Source organism: Pristiophorus japonicus, unplaced genomic scaffold (assembly GCF_044704955.1).
Source record: "Pristiophorus japonicus isolate sPriJap1 unplaced genomic scaffold, sPriJap1.hap1 HAP1_SCAFFOLD_30, whole genome shotgun sequence".
Taxonomy (NCBI): domain Eukaryota; kingdom Metazoa; phylum Chordata; class Chondrichthyes; family Pristiophoridae; genus Pristiophorus; species Pristiophorus japonicus.
The window spans coordinates 3,692,453-3,697,720 of NW_027252779.1; positions in this window are offsets into that span (position 1 = coordinate 3,692,453).

Below are 5,268 nucleotides of genomic sequence, written 5' to 3' on the forward strand. Positions count from 1 at the left end.
GCTTGGGTTGTCGTGGGCTCCTTCCGCTCTTTGCGCTTGGCTTCATTGTGCTTCCGGCGATGAGACCTGAGGCAGTTGGCGCCTTCCCAAACGCTTCTGCCTCACTTTCAAAGTCTCGGGCCAAAGTTTCCCATGTGTCGGTGGGATGTTGCAATTTTTCAAGGAGGCATTGTGAGTGTCTTGGAAGAGCTTCTTCTGCCAGCATGAACTGGCTTGCCCTGTTGGAGCTGTGAGTAAAGCACGTGATTTGGCAGATTAGTATCGGACATGCGGACGATGTTGCCTGTCCATTGGAGTTGATGGAATGCGGTCAATGCTTCCATGCTGGGGATGTTATCCTGCGCGAGAACACTGTCGTCGGTATGCCTATCCTGCCAATGCATTTGCAGGAGCTTGCCGAGGAAGCGTTGTTAGTACTTCTCTAGTGTTTCCAAGTGCCTGCTATACACAGGCCATGCGTGAGAAGCATTTAGGAGGCCGGGCATCACGACTGCCCTGTCGCTATAGAGATCCTGGTCTTTGAACACTCTCTTCCTCAGACGACAGAATGTTGCATAGGCACAATGAAGATGGTGTAAGATTTTGTCATCGACGTCTTCCTAATTGGCAGTAGGCTCCCGAGGTATGAGACATGGTACACGTTGTCCAAGGCCTCGTCATGGATCTCGATAATAAAGCGGCCATACTGTATGGTGGAGCAGGTGGTAGAAAACCTTTTTTTTATGGATGTTTAATGTAACATAGAAACATAGAAACATAGAAAATAGGTGCAGGAGTAGGCCATTCGGCCCTTCTAGCCTGCACCGCCATTCAATGAGTTCATGGCTGAACATTCAACTTCAGTACCCCATTCCTGCTTTCTCGCCATACCCCTTGATCCCCCTAGCAGTAAGGACCTCATCTAACTCCTTTTTGAATATATTTAGTGAATTGGCCTCAACAACTTTCTTTGGTAGAGAATTCCACAGGTTCACCACTCTCTGGGTGAAGAGGTTCCTCCGCATCTCGGTCCTAAATGGCTTACCCCTTATCCTTAGACTGTGACCCCTGGTTCTGTACTTCCCCAACATTGGGAACATTCTTCCTGCATCTAACCTGTCTAACCCCGTCAGAATGTTATATGTTTCTATGAGGTCCCCTCTCATTCTTCTGAACTCCAGTGAATACAAGCCCAGTTGATCCAGTCTTTCTTGATAGGTCAGTCCCGCCATCCCGGGTATCAGTCTGGTGAACCTTCGCTGCACTCCCTCAATAGCAAGAATGTCCTTCCTCAGGTTAGGAGACCAAAACTGTACACAATACTCCAGGTGTGGCCTCACCAATGCCCTGTACAACTGTAGCAACACCTCCCTGCCCCTGTACTCAAATCCCCTTGCTATGAAGGCCAACATGCCATTTGCTTTCTTAACCGCCTGCTGCACCTGCATGCCAACCTTCAATGACTGATGTACCATGACACCCAGGTCTCTTTGCACCTCCCCTTTTCCTAATCTGTCACCATTCAGATAATAGTCTGTCTCTCTGTTTTTACCACCAACGTGGATAACCTCACATTTATCCACATTATACTTCATCTGCCATGCATTTGCCCACTCACCTAACCTATCCAAGTCGCTCTGCAGCCTCACAGCATCCTCCTCGCAGCTCACACTGCCACCCAACTTAGTGTCATCCGCAAATTTGGAGATACTACATTTAATCCCCTCATCTAAATCATTAATGTACAGTGTAAACAGCTGGGGCCCCAGCACAGAACCTTGCGGTACCCCACTAGTCACTGCCTGCCATTCTGAAAAGTACCCATTTACTCCTACACTTTGCTTCCTGTCTGACAACCAGTTCTCAATCCATGTCAGTACACTACCCCCAATCCCATGTGCTCTAACTTTGCACATCAATCTCTTGTGTGGGACCTTGTCGAACGCCTTCTGAAAGTCCAAATATACCACATCAACTGGTTCTCCCTTATCCACTCTACTGGAAACATCCTCAAAAAATTCCAGAAGATTTGTCAAGCATGATTTCCCTTTCACAAATCCATGCTGACTTGGACCTATCATGTCACCTCTTTCCAAATGCACTGCTATGACATCCTTAATAATTGATTCCATCATTTTACCCACTACCGATGTCAGGCTGACCGGTCTATAATTCCCTGTTTTCTCTCTCCCTCCTTTTTTAAAAAGTGGGGTTACATTGGCTACCCTCCACTCCATAGGAACTGATCCAGAGTCAATGGAATGTTGGAAAATGACTGTCAACGCATCCACAATTTCCAAGGCCACCTCCTTAAGTACTCTGGGATGCAGTCCATCAGGCCCTGGGGATTTATCGGCCTTCAATCCCATCAATTTCCCCAACACAATTTCCCGGCTAATAAGGATTTCCCTCAGTTCCTCCTCCTTACTAGACCCCCCGACCCCTTTTATAACCGGAAGGTTGTTCGTGTCCTCCTTCGTGAATACCGAACCAAAGTACTTGTTCAATTGGTCCGCCATTTCTTTGTTCCCCGTTATGACTTCCCCTGATTCTGACTGCAGGGGACCTACGTTTGTCTTTACTAACCTTTTTCTCTTTACATATCTATAGAAACTTTTGCAATCCGTCTTAATGTTCCCTGCAAGCTTCTTCTCATACTCCATTTTCCCTGCCCTAATCAAACCCTTTGTCCTCCTCTGCTGAGTTCTAAATTTCTCCCAGTCCCCAGGTTCGCTGCTATTTCTGGCCAATTTGTATGCCACTTCCTTGGCTTTAATACTATCCCTGATTTCCCTTGATAGCCACGGTTGAGCCACCTTCCCTTTTTTATTTCTATGCCAGACAGGAATGTACAATTGTTGTAGTTCATCCATGAGGTCTCTAAATGTCTGCCATTGCCCATCCACAGTCAACCCCTTAAGTATTATTCGCCAATCCATCTCAGCCAATTCACGCCTCATACCTTCATAGTTAGCCTTCTTTAAGTTCTGGACCATGGTCTCTGAATTAACTGTTTCATTCTCCATCCTAATGCAGAATTCCACCATATTATGGTCACTCTTCCCCAAGGGGCCTCGCACAACGAGATTGCTAATTAATCCTTTCTCATTACATAATACCCAGTCTAAGATGGCCTCCCCCCTAGTTGGTTCCTCGACATATTGGTCTAAAAATCCATCCCTTATGCACTCCAGAAAATCCTCCTCCACCGTATTGCTTCCAGTTTGTTTAGCCCAATCTATGTGCATATTAAAGTCACCCATTATAACTGCTGCACCTTTATTGCACGCACCCCTAATTTCCTGTTTGATGCCCTCCCCAACATCGCTACTACTGTTTGGAGGTCTGTACACAACTCCCACTAACGTTTTTTGCCCTTTGGTGTTCTGCAGCTCTACCCATATAGATTCCACATCATCCAAGCTAATGTCCTTCCTAACTATTGCCTTAATCTCCTCCTTAACCAGCAATGCTACCCCACCTCCTTTTCCTTTTATTCTATCCTTCCTGAATGTTGAATACCCCTGGATGTTGAGTTCCCAGCCCTGCTCATCCTGGAGCCACGTCTCCGTAATCCCAATCACATCATATTTGTAAACATCTATTTGCACAGTTAATTCATCCACCTTATTGCGGATACTCCTTGCATTAAGACACAAAGCCTTTAGGCTTGTTTTTTTAACACCCTCTGTCCTTTTAGAATTTTGCTGTACAATGGCCCTTTTTGTTCTTTGCCTTGGGTTTCTCTGCCTTCCACTTTTCCTCATCTCCTTTCTGTCTTTTGTTTTTGCCTCCTTTTTGTTTCCCTCTATCTCCACGCTTTCGTATGCTTTGGTGATGGTATTGACGATGATTTGGAGTTCGACTTCCTATTGTGCATAGACGCAAGCTTGGTTTGCATACTGTAATTCAATCGCAGATGATGAGACAAACTAGAATCTGGACTGGAGGCGATGGAGTTTGAAAATGTTTCCATTTATTCTGTAGTTTAGCTCAAATCCAGCGCCCAGCATATTAAGGGTGAGATGGATCATTGCAGAAAAGATGATCTCGAAGAGCGTTGCTACGATGACACAGCTTTGCTTGACTCCGATCTGCACATGTGTGGTGGATCCGTTGGTCAGGATCACGGCTTGCATGTCATCCTGAAGCAGGCTGTGGATAGTGAAAAACTTTGAGGGCATTCGAATTTCAGGAGGACACTCCATAATCCCTCACATTTGATGGTGTCGAAGGCGTTTTTGAGGTCAATGTAAGTCATATACACATATCAAAGCTGCTCCCTGCGTTTTTCTTGAATTTGGCGCGTGGTGACGGTCATTGTCATTGTCCCCCTTAGTTGGCAAAATCAGCACTGCGACTCTGCACCACTTCAGGCACTGGGAGAAGGTGATTGAGGAGGATTCTTCCGATGACTTTTCCTGGGGCAGACAGCAGGGAAACTCCTCTATAACTACCGCAATCGGTCTTGTCGCCCTTCTTGAAGATAGTCACGATTACAGCGTCTCCGAAATACCCTGGCATGCTCTCCTCATTCCAAAGAAGAGAAATGGATTCGCGCCAACTGTAATTCCCCGCCATGCTTTCGTGACTCAGCGGGGATTCCATGTGATCCTGAGGCCTTGTTATTCTTCAATTATCGGATAGGTTTTTGAACCTCGTGCCAGGTTGTGGTTATGCTGAGTTGGTGGCGGGTAACATGTTGTGGGATGGAATCGAGGACACTCATGTCGAAGACAGAGTCTCTGTAACGGAGATCTCGAAGTACTCCTTCCAACGGGCACTGACTGCTCCTCTGTCATTGATAAGTACTTTTCCGTTACTGGCCCTCAGTGGGGTACAAACTTCACTGCTTGGACTGCCCCAATGGAACCATGCACGTCGTGTTTTTCATCTAGTTGCTGGATCTCCTGCGCTATTTCCACCCACCACCTGATCTTTATGTCGCGAGTTTTATCTTGGACTTGGACCTCGATCTTTAGAGGTCTCAGGAACTGCTTTATTGCTCTCGAGTTGTGCTTTGTTTCCAATTCAATAATGCCGTGCATTTGTGGCTTATTTGTGGATCCTGGATCTCCTGGTCATTCTCGGTGACCAGTCTTGATGAATCCTGGTGAATTTACCAGGCGTCTCTGCAGAGGTGCTAAATGCAGAGGACTTGAGGGCAGACCAGGCACTGTGGATACTTTGCTTCTCCAGTTCACTGGAATTCCCTAATTTGGTTGTGGGCTTTCTTAGTAGGGTATTTGCGTGCTCCAACATTGGTGTTCCTGCGCCGCGTTTCTGTTC